General features: G+C 43.3%; 1 pseudogene; it reads right to left on the reverse strand.

The window, feature by feature from the left end:
- LOC140848605 (uncharacterized) overlaps positions 1-10,809 on the reverse strand; it is a 312,197-nt pseudogene extending 301,388 nt beyond the window's left edge.
- Positions 10,810-17,952: the final 7,143 nt, after the last annotated feature.

Consider the following 17,952-nt stretch of genomic DNA (forward strand, 5'->3'; position numbering starts at 1 on the left):
CATGGTTCTCTGTCAGAGAGAACCTGATAACCAGGCTTCCTCACAGCTCGCCTAACAAACAGGCATCTCTTTATTAGATCACCCAAAAACCAGTCTTCTCTTTTTGAGGTCACGTAACATTCAGGATTCTCTGTACGAGCTCCGTAACAAACAGGTCTCTCAATCACACATCACTTAACAAAACTTCTCTGTCAGAGGCCATCTAATGATAAGTCTTCCACTGATGACAGATCACCTACCAATCAGTCTTCCCTTTAAGCGGTGACATAAAAACCATGCTTCTCTCAGAGATAACCAGATAACCAGGCTTCTCTAATAGCACATAACAAACAGGTTTCTGCATATTGGATCACCCAACAGACAGGCTTCTCGTTCAGAGGTCACGTAAAAATCTGGTTTCTCTGTAAGAGCTCTGTCAGACATCACCTAACAAGACTTCTCTCTGAGAAGTCATCCAACGACAAGCCGTCCACTGATCACAGGACACCTAACAGTCAGTCTCTCCTAATTCAACTGACCGAACAACCATGCTCCTCTGTCAGAGATAACCAGATGTCCCCTAACAATCAGTCTTCTCTGTCAGAGGTAACCTGCCAGGCTTTGCCTCGTTAAGGATCACATAACTACCAGGGTTCTCCATATTAGAGATCACCTGACAACCAGGCTTCTCTTTGTGAGGTCAGCAACCAACCAGTCTTCACTGTCACAGAGAATGTAACAACTTACGTTCTCTGTCAGAAGTCAACTAACCACCAGGCTTGTCTTTTGAGGTCACCAAACAACCAGTCTTCTCTTTATGACGTCGCATAACAATCAGGCCTCTCTGTAAGAGCTATGTAACAAACAGGATTCTCTGTCAGACATGACATAACAAGACTTCTCTGTCAGAGATCGTCTGACAACAAGCCTTCCACTGATGGCACAACACGTAACAATTAGTGCTGAATTTAAGAGGTGACCTAACAAACGTTCTACTCTCTCACAGATCACCAGATAACCAGGCTTCTGTAAGAGCATGCCTAACAGACTTCTCCTTATGAGATCACCCCACAACCAGTCTTCTATTTATGAGGTCACATAACAACAAGGCCTCTCTAAAAACACGCTTCACTGTAAGTCTCCCTAGAGATCAGCAAAGAACCAGGCTTCTCTTCATGAGGTCACCTGCCAACCACTCTTCACTGTCACAGAGTACATAACCACCAAGCTTCATCATCAGAAGTCACCTAACAACCATGCTTCTCTTTCAAAAATCACCTAACATCTAGGCTTCTCTGTCATAGCTCTTGTAACAAACAAGCTTCTTCTTACAAGGTCACCCAACAACCAGGCTTCTCTTTATGAGGTCACATTACATCCAAGCGTCTCTGTAAGAGCTCCCATAATAACGCGCTTCTCCTTTTTAGAGATCACTTAACAACCGGTTTTCTCATTAGGAGGTCACCTAACAACAAGTATTGTAGGTCAGAAGACGTTTAGGTAGAATTCTCTTTCACAGGTCACTTAAAAACCAGGCATCTCCTTATTAGGTTACCCAACAAACTGTGTTCTCTTTATGAGTTCATCTACCAACCATGCCTCTATGACAGAGACAACATAATAATCAAGGTTATATTTTACAGCTGCCTTAACAACCAGGCTTATCTCTAAGAGGTTGACGGACAACCAGGCTTCTCCAACAGATTTCACCTTAAAAACATACTTCTCTGTCAGAAATCACTTAACAGCCAAGCTTCTGTGTAAGTGCTCATATTACAAACTGGTTTCTCTCTCAGACATCACCAAACATCAGGACTCTCTGTCAGACGCCATCTAACAACAAGGCTATCACTTACTACAGATCACGTTACAATCAGTCTTCCCTTAAAGAGGTGACCAAACAACCATGCTTCTCTGTCAGAGAGATCCTGATAAACAGGCTTCTCTCACAGCTCGCCTAACAAACAGGCATCTCTTTATTAGATCACCCAAAAACCAGTCTTCTCTTTTTGAAGTCACGTAACATTCAGGATTCTCTGAACGAGCTCCGTAACAAACAGGTCTCTCAATCACACATCACTTAACAAAACTTCTCTGTCAGAGGCCATCTAATGATAAGTCTTCCACTGATGACAGATCACCTACCAATCAGTCTTCCCTTTAAGCGGTGACATAAAAACCATGCTTCTCTCAGAGATAACCAGATAACCAGGCTTCTGTAATAGCACATAACAAACAGGTTTCTGCATATTGGATCACCCAACAGACAGGCTTCTCGTTCAGAGGTCACGTAAAAATCAGGTTTCTCTGTAAGAGCTCTGTCAGAAATCACCTAACAAGACTTCTCTCTGAGAAGTCATTTAACGACAAGCCGTCCAATGATCACAGGACACCTAACAGTCAGTCTCTCCTAATTCAAGTGACCGAACAACCATGCTCCTCTGTCAGAGATAACCAGATGTCCCCTAACAATCAGTCTTCTCTGTCAGAGGTAACCTGCCAGGCTTTGCCTCGTTAAGGATCACATAACTACCAGGGTTCTCCATATTAGAGATCACCTGACAACCAGGCTTCTCTTTGTGAGGTCAGCAACCAACCAGTCTTCACTGTCACAGAGAATGTAACAACTTACCTTCTCTGTCAGAAGTCAACTAACCACCAGGCTTGTCTTTTGAGGTCACCAAACAACCAGTATTCTCTTTATGACATCGCATAACAATCAGGCCTCTCTGTAAGAGCTCTGTAACAAACAGGATTCTCTGTCAGACATGACATAACAAGACTTCTCTGCCAGAGATCGTCTGACAACAAGCCTTCCACTGATGGCACAACACCTAACAATCAGTGCTGAGTTTAAGAGGTGACCTAACAAACGTTCTTCTCGGTCACAGATCACCTGATAACAAGGCTTCTGTAAGAGCATGCCTAACCGACTTCTCCTTATGAGATCACCCCACAACCAGTCTTCTATTTATGAGGTCACATAACAACAAGGCCTCTCTATAAACACGCTTCACTGTAAGTCTCACTAGAGATCAGCAAAGAACCAGGCTTCTCTTCATGAGGTCACCTGCCAACCACTCTTCACTGTCACAGAGTACATAACCACCAAGCTTCATCATCAGAAGTCACCTAACAACCATGCTTCTCTTTCAAAAATCACCTAACAACAAGGCTTCTCTGTCAGAGCTCTTGTAACAAACAGGCTTCTTCTTACGAGGTCACCCAATAACCAGGCTTCTCTTTATGAGGTCACATTACATCCAAGAGTCTCTGTAAGAGCTCCCATAATAACGCGCTTCTCCTTTTTAGAGATCACTTAAAAACTGGTTTTCTCATTAGGAGGTCTCCTAACAACAAGTATTGTCTGTCAGAAGACGTTTAGGTAGAATTCTCTTTCTCAGGTCACTTAACAACCAGGCATCTCCCTATTAGGTTACCCAACAAACTGTGTTCTCTTTATGAGTTCACCTACCAGCCGGGCCTCTATGACAGAGACAACATAATAATCTAGGTTACATTTTACAGCTGCCTTAACAACCAGCCTTCTCTCTCAGAGGTTGACTGACAACCAGGCTTCTCCCACAGATTTCACCTTAAAAACATACTTCTCTGTCAGAAATCACTTAACAGCCAAGCTTCTGTGTAAGTGCTCATATTACAAACTGGTTTCTCTCTCAGACATCACCAAACATCAGGACTCTGTCAGACGCCATCTAACAACAAGGCTGCCACTTACTACAGATCACGTTACAATCAGTCTTCCCTTTAAGAGGTGACCAAACAACCATGCTTCTCTGTCAGAGAGAACCTGATAACCAGGCGTCTCTCACAGCTCGCCTAACAAACAGGCATCTCTTTATTAGATCACCCAAAAACCAGTCTTCTCTTTTTGAGGTCACGTAACATTCAGGATTCTCTTTACGAGCTCCGTAACAATCAGGTCTCTCAATCACACATCACTTAACAAAACTTCTCTGTCAGACGCCATCTACTGGTAAGTCTTCCACTGATGACAGATCACCTACCAATCAGTCTTCCCTTTAAGCGGTGACATAAAAACCATGCTTCTCTCAGAGATAACCAGATAACCAGGCTTCTGTAATAGCACATAACAAACAGGTTTCTGCATATTGGATCACCCAACAGACAGGCTTCTCGTTCAGAGGTCACGTAAAAATCAGGTTTCTCTGTAAGAGCTCTGTCAGACATCACCTAACAAGACTTCTCTCTGAGAAGTCATTTAACGACAAGCCGTCCAATGATCACAGGACACCTAACAGTCAGTCTCTCCTAATTCAAGTGACCGAACAACCATGCTCCTCTGTCAGAGATAACCAGATGTCCCCTAACAATCAGTCTTCTCTGTCAGAGGTAACCTGCCAGGCTTTGCCTCGTTAAGGATCACATAACTACCAGGGTTCTCCATATTAGAGATCACCTGACAACCAGGCTTCTCTTTGTGAGGTCAGCAACCAACCAGTCTTCACTGTCACAGAGAATGTAACAACTTACCTTCTCTGTCAGAAGTCAACTAACCACCAGGCTTGTCTTTTGAGGTCACCAAACAACCAGTATTCTCTTTATGACATCGCATAACAATCAGGCCTCTCTGTAAGAGCTCTGTAACAAACAGGATTCTCTGTCAGACATGACATAACAACACTTCTCTGTCAGAGATCGTCTGACAACAAGCCTTCCACTGATGGCACAACACGTAACAATCAGTGCTGAATTTAAGAGGTGACCTAACAAACGTTCTACTCTCTCACAGATCACCAGATTACCAGGCTTCTGTAAGAGCATGCCTAACAGAATTCTCCTTATGAGATCACCCCACAACGAGTCTTCTATTTATGAGGTCACATAACAACAAGGCCTCTCTAAAAACACGCTTCACTGTAAGTCTCACTAGAGATCAGCAAAGAACCAGGCTTCTCTTCATGAGGTCACCTGCCAACCACTCTTCACTGTCACAGAGTACATAACCACCAAGCTTCATCATCAGAAGTCACCTAACAACCATGCTTCTCTTTCAAAAATCACCTAACTTCTAGGCTTCTCTGTCAGAGCTCTTGTAACTAACAAGCTTCTTCTAACAAGGTCACCCAACAACCAGGCTTCTCTTTATGAGGTCACATTACATCCAAGCGTCTCTGTAAGAGCTCCCATAATAATGCACTTCTCCTTTTTAGAGATCACTTAACAACCGGTTTTCTCATTACGAGGTCACCTAACAACAAGTATTGTCTGTTAGAAGACGTTTAGGTAGAATTCTCTTTCACAGGTCACTTAACAACCAGGCATCTCCTTATTAGGTTACCCAACAAACTGTGTTCTCTTTATGAGTTCATCTACCAACCATGCCTCTATGAGAGAGACAATATAATAATCAAGGTTATATTTTACAGCTGCCTTAACAACCAGCCTTATCTCTAAGAGGTTGAATGACAACCAGGCTTCTCCCACAGATTTCACCTTAAAAACATACTTCTCTGTCAGAAATCACTTAACAGCCAAGCTTCTGTGTAAGTGCTCATATTACAAACTGGTTTCTCTCTCAGACATCACCAAACATCAGGACTCTCTGTCAGACGCCATCTAACAACAAGGCTATCACTTACTACAGATCACGTTACAATCAGTCTTCCCTTAAAGAGGTGACCAAACAACCATGCTTCTCTGTCAGAGAGAACCTGATAAACAGGCTTCTCTCACAGCTCGCCTAACAAACAGGCATCTCTTTATTAGATCACCCAAAAACCAGTCTTCTCTTTTTGAGGTCACGTAACATTCAGGATTCTCTGAACGAGCTCCGTAACAAACAGGTCTCTCAATCACACATCACTTAACAAAACTTCTCTGTCAGAGGCCATCTAATGATAAGTCTTCCACTGATGACAGATCACCTACCAATCAGTCTTCCCTTTAAGCGGTGACATAAAAACCATGCTTCTCTCAGAGATAACCAGATAACCAGGCTTCTGTAATAGCACATAACAAACAGGTTTCTGCATATTGGATCACCCAACAGACAGGCTTCTCGTTCAGAGGTCACGTAAAAATCAGGTTTCTCTGTAAGAGCTCTGTCAGACATCACCTAACAAGACTTCTCTCTGAGAAGTCATCCAACGACAAGCCGTCCACTGATCACAGGACACCTAACAGTCAAGTCTCTCCTAATTCAAGTTACCGAACAATCATGCTCCTCTGTCAGAGATAACCAGGTGTCCCCTAACAATCAGTCTTCTCTGTCAGAGGTAACCTGCCAGTCTTTGCCTCGTTAAGGATCACATAACTACCAGGGTTCTCTATATTAGAGATCACCTGACAACCAGGCTTCTCTTTGTGAGGTCAGCAACCAACCAGTCTTCACTGTCACAGAGAATGTAACAACTTACCTTCTCTGTCAGAAATCAACTAACAACCAGGCTTGTCTTTTGAGGTCACCAAACCACCAGTATTCTCTTTATGACGTCGCATAACAATCAGGCCTCTCTGTAAGAGCTATGTAACAAACAGGATTCTCTGTCAGACATGACATAACAAGACTTCTCTGTCAGAGATCGTCTGACAACAAGCCTTCCACTGATGGCACAACACGTAACAATCAGTGCTGAATTTAAGAGGTGACCTAACAAACGTTCTACTCTCTCACAGATCACCAGATAACCAGGCTTCTGTAAGAGCATGCCTAACAGACTTCTCCTTATGAGATCACCCCACAACCAGTATTGTATTTATGAGGTCACATAACAACAAGGCCTCTCTAAAAACACGCTTCACTGTAAGTCTCCCTAGAGATCAGCAAAGAACCAGGCTTCTCTTCATGAGGTCACCTGCCAACCACTCTTCACTGTCACAGAGTACATAACCACCAAGCTTCATCATCAGAAGTCACCTAACAACCATGCTTCTCTTTCAAAAATCACCTAACTTCTAGGCTTCTCTGTCAGAGCTCTTGTAACAAACAAGCTTCTTCTAACAAGGTCACCCAACAACCAGGCTTCTCTTTATGAGGTCACATTACATCCAAGCGTCTCTGTAAGAGCTCCCATAATAATGCACTTCTCCTTTTTAGAGATCACTTAACAACCGGTTTTCTCATTACGAGGTCACCTAACAACAAGTATTGTCTGTTAGAAGACGTTTAGGTAGAATTCTCTTTCACAGGTCACTTAACAACCAGGCATCTCCCTTATTAGGTTACCCAACAAACTGTGTTCTCTTTATGAGTTCATCTACCAACCATGCCTCTATGAGAGAGACAATATAATAATCAAGGTTATATTTTACAGCTGCCTTAACAACCAGCCTTATCTCTAAGAGGTTGACTGACAACCAGGCTTCTCCCACAGATTTCACCTTAAAAACATACTTCTCTGTCAGAAATCACTTAACAGCCAAGCTTCTGTGTAAGTGCTCATATTACAAACTGGTTTCTCTCTCAGACATCACCAAACATCAGGACTCTCTGTCAGACGCCATCTAACAACAAGGCTATCACTTACTACAGATCACGTTACAATCAGTCTTCCCTTAAAGAGGTGACCAAACAACCATGCTTCTCTGTCAGAGAGAACCTGATAAACAGGCTTCTCTCACAGCTCGCCTAACAAACAGGCATCTCTTTATTAGATCACCCAAAAACCAGTCTTCTCTTTTTGAGGTCACGTAACATTCAGGATTCTCTGAACGAGCTCCGTAACAAACAGGTCTCTCAATCACACATCACTTAACAAAACTTCTCTGTCAGAGGCCATCTAATGATAAGTCTTCCACTGATGACAGATCACCTACCAATCAGTCTTCCCTTTAATTGGTGACATAAAAACCATGCTTCTCTCAGAGATAACCAGATAACCAGGCTTCTGTAATAGCACATAACAAACAGGTTTCTGCATATTGGATCACCCAACAGACAGGCTTCTCGTTCAGAGGTCACGTAAAAATCAGGTTTCTCTGTAAGAGCTCTGTCAGACATCACCTAACAAGACTTCTCTCTGAGAAGTCATCCAACGACAAGCCGTCCACTGATCACAGGACACCTAACAGTCAAGTCTCTCCTAATTCAAGTTACCGAACAATCATGCTCCTCTGTCAGAGATAACCAGGTGTCCCCTAACAATCAGTCTTCTCTGTCAGAGGTAACCTGCCAGTCTTTGCCTCGTTAAGGATCACATAACTACCAGGGTTCTCCATATTAGAGATCACCTGACAACCAGGCTTCTCTTTGTGAGGTCAGCAACCAACCAGTCTTCACTGTCACAGAGAATGTAACAACTTACCTTCTCTGTCAGAAGTCAACTAACCACCAGGCTTGTCTTTTGAGGTCACCAAACCACCAGTATTCTCTTTATGACGTCGCATAACAATCAGGCCTCTCTGTAAGAGCTATGTAACAAACAGGATTCTCTGTCAGACATGACATAACAAGACTTCTCTGTCAGAGATCGTCTGACAACAAGCCTTCCACTGATGGCACAACACGTAACAATCAGTGCTGAATTTAAGAGGTGACCTAACAAACGTTCTACTCTCTCACAGATCACCAGATAACCAGGCTTCTGTAAGAGCATGCCTAACAGACTTCTCCTTATGAGATCACCCCACAACCAGTATTGTATTTATGAGGTCACATAACAACAAGGCCTCTCTAAAAACACTCTTCACTGTAAGTCTCACTAGAGATCAGCAAAGAACCAGGCTTCTCTTCATGAGGTCACCTGCCAACCACTCTTCACTGTCACAGAGTACATAACCACCAAGCTTCATCATCAGAAGTCACCTAACAACCATGCTTCTCTTTGAAAAATCACCTAACATCTAGGCTTCTCTGTCAGAGCTCTTGTAACAAACAGGCTTCTTCTAACAAGGTCACCCAACAACCAGGCTTCTCTTTATGAGGTCACAATACATCCAAGTGTCTCTGTAAGAGCTCCCATAATAACGCGCTTCTCCTTTTTAGAGATCACTTAACAACCGGTTTTCTCATTAGGAGGTCACCTAACAACAAGTATTGTCTGTCAGAAGACGTTTAGGTAGAATTCTCTTTCACAGGTCACTTAACAACCAGGCATCTCCTTATTAGGTTACCCAACAAACTGTGTTCTCTTTATGAGTTCACCTACCAACCATGCCTCTATGACAGAGACAACATAATAATCAAGGTTATATTTTACAGCTGCCTTAACAAACAGCCTTCTCTCTCAGAGGTTAACTGACAACCAGGCTTCTCCCACAGATTTCACATTAAAAACATACTTCTCTGTCAGAAATCACTTAACAGCCAAGCTGCTGTGTAAGTGCTCATATTTCAAACTGGTTTCTCTCTCAGACATCACCAAACATCAGGACTCTCTGTCAGACGCCATCTAACAACAAGGCTGCCACTTACTACAGATCACGTTACAATCAGTCTTCCCTTTAAGAGGTCACCAAACAACCATGCTTCTCTGTCAGAGAGAACCTGATAACCAGGCTTCTCTCACAGCTCGCCTAACAAACAGGCATCTCTTTATTAGATCACCCAAAAACCAGTCTTCTCTTTTTGAGGTCACGTAACATTCAGGATTCTCTGAACGAGCTCCGTAACAAACAGGTCTCTCAATCACACATCACTTAACAAAACTTCTCTGTCAGAGGCCATCTAATGATAAGTCTTCCACTGATGACAGATCACCTACCAATCAGTCTTCCCTTTAAGCGGTGACATAAAAACCATGCTTCTCTCAGAGATAACCAGATAACCAGGCTTCTGTAATAACACATAACAAACAGGTTTCTGCATATTGGATCACCCAACAGACAGGCTTCTCGTTCAGAGGTCACGTAAAAATCAGGTTTCTCTGTAAGAGCTCTGTCAGACATCACCTAACAAGACTTCTCTCTGAGACGTCATCCAACGACAAGCCGTCCACTGATCACAGGACACCTAACAGTCAGTCTCTCCTAATTCAAGTGACCGAACAACCATGCTCCTCTGTCAGAGATAACCAGATGTCCCCTAACAATCAGTCTTCTCTGTCAGAGGTAACCTGCCAGGCTTTGCCTCGTTAAGGATCACATAACTACCAGGGTTCTCCATATTAGAGATCACCTGACAACCAGGCTTCTCTTTGTGAGGTTAGCAACCAACCAGTCTTCACTGTCACAGAGAATGTAACAACTCACCTTCTCTGTCAGAAGTCAACTAACCACCAGGCTTGTCTTTTGAGGTCACCAAACAACCAGTCTTCTCTTTATAGCGTCGCATAACAATCAGGCCTCTCTGTAAGAGCGATGTAACAAACAGGATTCTCTGTCAGACATGACATAACAAGACTTCTCTGTCAGAGATCGTCTGACAACAAGCCTTCCACTGATGGCACAACACCTAACAATCAGTGCTGAATTTAAGAGGTGACCTAACAAACGTTCTTCTCGGTCACAGATCACCTGATAACCAGGCTTCTGTAAGAGCATGCCTAACCGACTTCTCCTTATGAGATCACCCCACAACCAGTCTTCTATTTATGAGGTCACATAACAACAAGGCCTCTCTATAAACACGCTTCACTGTAAGTCTCACTAGGGATCAGCAAAGAACCAGGCTTCTCTTCATGAGGTCACCTGCCAACCACTCTTCACTGTCACAGAGTACATAACCACCAAGCTTCATCATCAGAAGTCACCTAACAACCAGGCTTCTCTTTCAAAAATCACCTAAAAACCAGGCTTCTCTGTCAGAGCTCTTTTAACAAACAGGCTTCTTCTTACGAGGTCACCCAACAACCAGGCTTCTCTTTATGAGGTCACATTACATCCAAGCGTCTCCGTAAGAGCTCCCATGATAACGCGCTTCTCCTTTTTAGAGATCACTTAACAACCGGTTTTCTCATTAGGAGGTCACCTAACAACAAGTATTGTCTGTTAGAAGACGTTTAGGTAGAATTCTCTTTCACAGGTCACTTAACAACCAGGCATCTCCTTATTAGGTTACCCAACAAACTGTGTTCTCTTTATGAGTTCACCTACCAACCATGCCTCTATGACAGAGACAACATAATAATCAAGGTTATATTTTACAGCTGCCTTAACAACCAGCCTTCTCTCTCAGAGGTTGACTGACAACCAGGCTTCTCCCACAGATTTCACCTTAAAAACATACTTCTCTGTCAGAAATCACTTAACAGCCAAGCTTCTGTGTAAGTGCTCATATTACAAACTGGTTTCTCTCTCAGACATCACCAAACATCAGGACTCTCTGTCAGTCGCCATCTAACAACAAGGCTGCCACTTACTACAGATCACGTTACAATCAGTCTTCCCTTTAAGAGGTGACCAAACAACCATGCTTCTCTGTCAGAGAGAACCTGATAACCAGGCTTCTCTCACAGCTCGCCTAACAAACAGGCATCTCTTTATTAGATCACCCAAAAACCAGTCTTCTCTTTTTGAGGTCACGTAACCTTCAGGATTCTCTCTACGAGCTCCGTAACAAACAGGTCTCTCAATCACACATCACTTAACAAAACTTCTCTGTCAGAGGCCATCTAATGATAAGTCTTCCACTGATGACAGATCACCTACCAATCAGTCTTCCCTTTAAGCGGTGACATAAAAACCATGCTTCACTCAGAGATAACCAGATAACCAGGCTTCTGTAATAGCACATAACAAACAGGTTTCTGCATATTGGATCACCCAACAGACAGGCTTCTCGTTCAGAGGTCACGTAAAAATCAGGTTTCTCTGTAAGAGCTCTGTCAGACATCACCTAACAAGACTTCTCTCTGAGAAGTCATCCAACGACAAGCCGTCCACTGATCACAGGACACCTAACAGTCAGTCTCTCCTAATTCAAGTGACCGAACAACCATGCTCCTCTGTCAGAGATAACCAGATGTCCCCTAACAAATAGTCTTCTCAGTCAGAGGTAACCTGCCAGGCTTTGCCTCGTTAAGGATCACATAACTACCAGGGTTCTCCATATTAGAGATCACCTAACAACCAGGCTTCTCTTTGTGAGGTCAGCAACCAACCAGTCTTCACTGTCACAGAGAATGCAACAACTTACCTTCTCTGTCAGAAGTCAAATAACCACCAGGCTTGTCTTTTGAGGTCACCAAACAACCAGTCTTCTCTTTATGACGTCGCATAACAATCAGGCCTCTCTGTAAGAGCTATGTAACAAACAGGATTCTAGGTCAGACATGACATAACAAGACTTCTCTGTCAGAGATCGTCTGACAACAAGCCTTCCACTGATGGCACAACACCTAACAATCAGTGCTGAATTTAAGAGGTGACCTAACAAACGTTCTACTCTCTCACAGATCACCAGATAACCAGGCTTCTCTAAGAGCATGCCTAACAGACATCTCCTTATGAGATCACCCCACAACCAGTCTTGTATTTATGAGGTCACATAACAACAAGGCCTCTCTATAAACACGCTTCACTGTAAGTCTCACTAGAGATCAGCAAGGAACCAGGCTTCTCTTCATGAGGTCACCTGCCAACCACTCTTCACTGTCACAGAGTACATAACCACCAAACTTCATCATCAGAAGTCACCTAACAACCATGCTTCTCTTTCAAAAATCATCTAACATCTAGGCTTCTCTGTCAGAGCTCTTGTAACAAACAGGCTTCTTCTTACGAGGTCACCCAACAACCAGGATTCTCTTTATGAGGTCACAGTACATCCAAGCGTCTCTGCAAGAGCGCCCATAATAACGCGCTTCTCCTTTTTAGAGATCACTTAACAACCGGTTTTCTCATAAGGAGGTCACCTAACAACAAGTATTGTCTGTCAGAAGACTTTTAGGTAGAATTCTCTTTCACAGGTCACTTAACAACCAGGCATCTACTTATTAGGTTACCCAACAAACTGTGTTCTCTTTATGAGTTCACCTACCAGCCGGGCCTCTATGACAGAGACAACATAATAATCTAGCTTCTATTTTACAGCTGCCTTAACAACCAGCCTTCTCTCTCAGAGGTTGACTGACAACCAGGCTTCTCCCACAGATTTCACCTTAAAAACATACTTCTCTGTCAGAAATCACTTAACAGCAAAGCTTCTGTGTAAGTGCTCATATTACAAACTGGTTTCTCTCTCAGACATCACCAAACATCAGGACTCTCTGTCAGACGCCATCTAACAACAAGGCTGCCACTTACTACAGATCACGTTACAATCAGTCTTCCCTTTAAGAGGTGACCAAACAACCATGCTTCTCTGTCAGAGAGAACCTGATAACCAGGCTTCTCTCACAGCTCGCCTAACAATCAGGCATCTCTTTATTAGATCACCCAAAAACCAGTCTTCTCTTTTTGAGGTCACGTAACATTCAGCATTCTCTGTACGAGCTCCGTAACAAACAGGTCTCTCAATCACACATCACTTAACAAAACTTCTCTGTCAGAGGCCATCTAATGATAAGTCTTCCACTGATGACAGATCATCTAACAATCAGTCTTCCCTTTAAGCGGTGACATACAAACCATGCTTCTCTCAGAGATAACCAGATAACCAGGCTTCTGTAATAGCACATAACAAACAGGTTTCTGCATATTGGATCACCCAACAGACAGGCTTCTCGTTCAGAGGTCACGTAAAAATCAGGTTTCTCTGTAAGAGCTCTGTCAGACATCACCTAACAAGACTTCTCTGTGAGAAGTCATCCAACGACAAGCCGTCCACTGATCACAGGACACCTAACAGTCAGTCTCTCCTAATTCAAGTGACCGAACAACCATGCTCCTCTGTCAGAGACAACCAGATGTCCTCTAACAATCAGTCTTCTCTGTCAGAGGTAAACTGCCAGGCTTTGCCTCGTTAAGGATCACATAACTACCAGGGTTCTCCATATTAGAGATCACCTGACAACCAGGCTTCTCTTTGTGAGGTCAGCAACCAACCAGTCTTCACTGTCACAGAGAATGTAACAACTTACCTTCTCTGTCAGAAGTCAACTAACCACCAGGCTTGTCTTTTGAGGTCACCAAACAACCAGTCTTCTCTTTATGACGTCGCATAACAATCAGGCCTCTCTGTAAGAGCTATGTAACAAACAGGATTCTCTGTCAGACATGACATAACAAGAATTCTCTGTCAGAGATCGTCTGACAAAAAGCCTTCCTCTGATGGCACAACACGTAACAATCAGTGCTGAATTTAAGAGGTGACCTAACAAACGTTCTACTCTCTCACAGATCACCAGATAACCAGGCTTCTGTAAGAGCATGCCTAACAGACTTCTCCTTATGAGATCACCCCACAACCAGTCTTCTATTTATGAGGTCACATAACAACAAGGCCTCTCTATAAACACGCTTCACTGTAAGTCTCACTAGAGATCAGCAAAGAACCAGGCTTCTCTTCATGAGGTCACCTGCCAACCACTCTTCACTGTCACAGAGTACATAACCACCAAGCTTCATCATCAGAAGTCACCTAACAACCAGGCTTCTCTTTCAAAAATCACCTAACAACCAGGCTTCTCTGTCAGAGCTCTTGTAACAACCAGGCTTCTCTTTATGAGGTCACATTACATCCCAGCGTCTCTGTAAGAGCTCCCATAATAATGCGCTTCTCCTTTTTAGAGATTACTTAAGAACTGGTTTTCTCATTAGGAGGTTACCTAACAACAAGTATTGTCTGTCAGGAGACGTTTAGGTAGAATTCTCTTTCACAGGTCACTTAACAACCAGGCATCTCCTTATTAGGTTCCCCAACAAACTGTGTTCTCTTTATGAGTTCACCTACCAACCGGGCCTCTATGACAGAGACAACATAATAATCTAGGTTATATTTTACAGCTGCCTTAACAACCAGCCTTCTCTCTCAGAGGTTAACTGACAACCAGGCTTCTCCCACAGATTTCACCTTAAAAACTTACTTCTCTGTCAGAAATCACTTAACAGCCACGCTTCTGTGTAAGTGCTCATATTACAAACTGGTTTCTCTCTCAGACATCACCAAACATCAGGACTCTCTGTCAGACGCCATCTAACAACAAGGCTGCCACTTACTACAGATCACGTTACAATCAGTCTTCCCTTTAAGAGGTGACCAAACAACCATGCTTCTCTGTCAGAGAGAACCTGATAACCAGGCTTCTCTCACAGCTCGCCTAACAAACAGGCATCTCTTTATTAGATCACCCAAAAACCAGTCTTCTCTTTTTGGGGTCACGTAAAATTCAGGATTCTCTGTACGAGCTCCGTAACAAACAGGTCTCTCAATCACACATCACTTAACAAAACTTCTCTGTCAGAGGCCATCTAACAATATCTTCCACTGATGACAGATCACCTACCAATCAGTCTTCCCTTTAAGCGGTGACATAAATACCATGCTTCTCTCAGAGATAACCAGATAACCACGCTTCTGTAATAGCACATAACAAACAGGTTTCTGCATATTGGATAACCCAACAGACAGGCTTCTCGTTCAGAGGTCACGTAAAAATCAGGTTTCTCTGTAAGAGCTCTGTCAGACATCACCTAACAAGACTTCTCTGTGAGAAGTCATCCAACGACAAGCCGTCCACTGATCACAGGACACCTAACAGTCAGTCTCTCCTAATTCAAGTGACCGAACAACCATGCTACTCTGTCAGAGATAACCAGATGTCCCCTAACAATCAGTCTTCTCTGTCAGAGGTAACCTGCCAGGCTTTGCCTCGTTAAGGATCACATATCTAACAGGGTTCTCCATATTAGAGATCACCTGACAACCAGGCTTCTCTTTGTGAGGTCAGCAACCAACCAGTCTTCACTGTCACAGAGAATGTAACAACTTACCTTCTCTGTCAGAAATCAACTAACAACCAGGCTTGTCTTTTGAGGTCACCAAACATCCAGTCTTCTCTTTATGACCTCACATAACAATCAGGCCTCTCTGTAAGAGCTATGTAACAAACAGGATTCTCTGTCAGACATGACATAACAAGACTTCTCTGTCAGAGATCGTCTGACAACAAGCCTTCCACTGATGGTACAACACCTAACAATCAGTGCTGAATTTAAGAGATGACCTAACAAACGTTCTACTCCCTCACAGATCACCAGATAACCAGGCTTCTGTAAGAGCATGCCTAACAGACTTCTCCTTATGAGATCACCCCACAAAGAGTCTTGTATTTATGAGGTCACATAACAACAAGGTCTCTCTATAAACACGCTTCACTGTAAGTCTCACTAGAGATCAGCAAAGAACCAGGCTTCTCTTCATGAGGTCACCTGTCAACCACTCTTCACTGTCACAGAGTACAAAGCCACCAAGCTTCATCATCAGAAGTCACCTAACAACCAGGCTTCTCTTTCAAAAATCACCTAACAACCAGGCTTCTCTGTCAGAGCTCTTGTAACAAACAGGCTTCTTCTTACGAGGTCACCCAACAAGCAGGCTTCTCTTTATGAGGTCACATTACATCCAAGCGTCTCTGTAAGAGCTCCCATAATAACGTGCTTCTCCTTTTTAGAGATCACTTAACAACCGGTTTTCTCATTAGGAGGTCACCTAACAACAAGTATTGTCTGTCAGAAGACTTTTAGGTAGAATTCTCTTTCACAGGTCACTTAACAACCAGGCATCTCCTTATTAGGTTACCCAACAAACTGTGTTCTCTTTATGAGATCACCTACCAACCGGGCCTCTATGACAGAGACAACATAATAATCTAGGTTATATTTTACAGCTGCCTTAACAACCAGACTTCTCTCTCAGAGGTTGACTGACAACCAGGCTTCTCCCACAGATTTCACCTTAAAAACATACTTCTCTGTCAGAAATCACTTAACAGCCAAGCTTCTGTGTAAGTGCTCATATTACAAACTGGTTTCTCTCTCAGACATCACCAAACATCAGGACTCTCTGTCAGACGCCATCTAACAACAAGGCTGCCACTTACTACAGATCACGTTACAATCAGTCTTCCCTTTAAGAGGTGACCAAACAACCATGCTTCTCTGTCAGAGAGAACCTGATAACCAGGCTTCTCTCACAGCTCGCCTAGCAAACAGGCATCTCTTTATTAGATCACCCAAAAACCAGTCTTCTCTTTTTGAGGTCACGTAACATTCAGGATTCTCTGTAGGAGCTCCGTAACAAACAGGTCTCTCAATCACACATCACTTAACAAAACTTGTCTGTCAGAGGCCATCTAATGGTAAGTCTTCCACTGATGACAGATCACCTACCAATCAGTCTTCCCTTTAAGCGGTGACATAAAAACCATGCTTCTCTCAGAGATAACCAGATAACCAGGCTTCTGTAATAGCACATAACAAACAGGTTTCTGCATATTGGATCACCCAACAGACAGGCTTCTCGTTCAGAGGTCACGTAAAAATCAGGTTTCTCTGTAAGAGCTCTGTCAGACATCACCTAACAAGACTTCTCTCTGAGAAGTCATCCAACGACAAGCCGTCCACTGATCACAGGACACCTAACAGTCAGTCTCTCCTAATTCAAGTGACCGAACAACCATGCTCCTCTGTCAGAGATAACCAGATGTCCCCTAACAATTAGTCTTCTCTGTCAGAGGTAACCTGCCAGGCTTTGCCTCGTTAAGGATCACATAACTACCAGGGTTCTCCATATTAGAGATCACCTGACAACCAGGCTTCTCTTTGTGAGGTCAGCAACCAACCAGTCTTCACTGTCACAGAGAATGTAACAACTTACCTTCTCTGTCAGAAGTCAACTAACCACCAGGCTTGTCTTTTGAGGTCACCAAACAACCAGTCTTCTCTTTATGACGTCGCATAACAATCAGGCCTCTCTGTAAGAGCTATGTAACAAACAGGATTCTCTGTCAGACATGACATAACAAGACTTCTCTGTCAGAGATCGTCTGACAACAAGCCTTCCACTGATGGCACAACACCTAACAATCAGTGCTGAATTTAAGAGGTGACCTAACAAACGTTCTTCTCGGTCACAGATCACCTGATAACCAGGCTTCTGTAAGAGCAGGC

Source organism: Manis javanica, chromosome 4, assembly GCF_040802235.1.
Source record: "Manis javanica isolate MJ-LG chromosome 4, MJ_LKY, whole genome shotgun sequence".
NCBI lineage: Eukaryota > Metazoa > Chordata > Mammalia > Pholidota > Manidae > Manis > Manis javanica.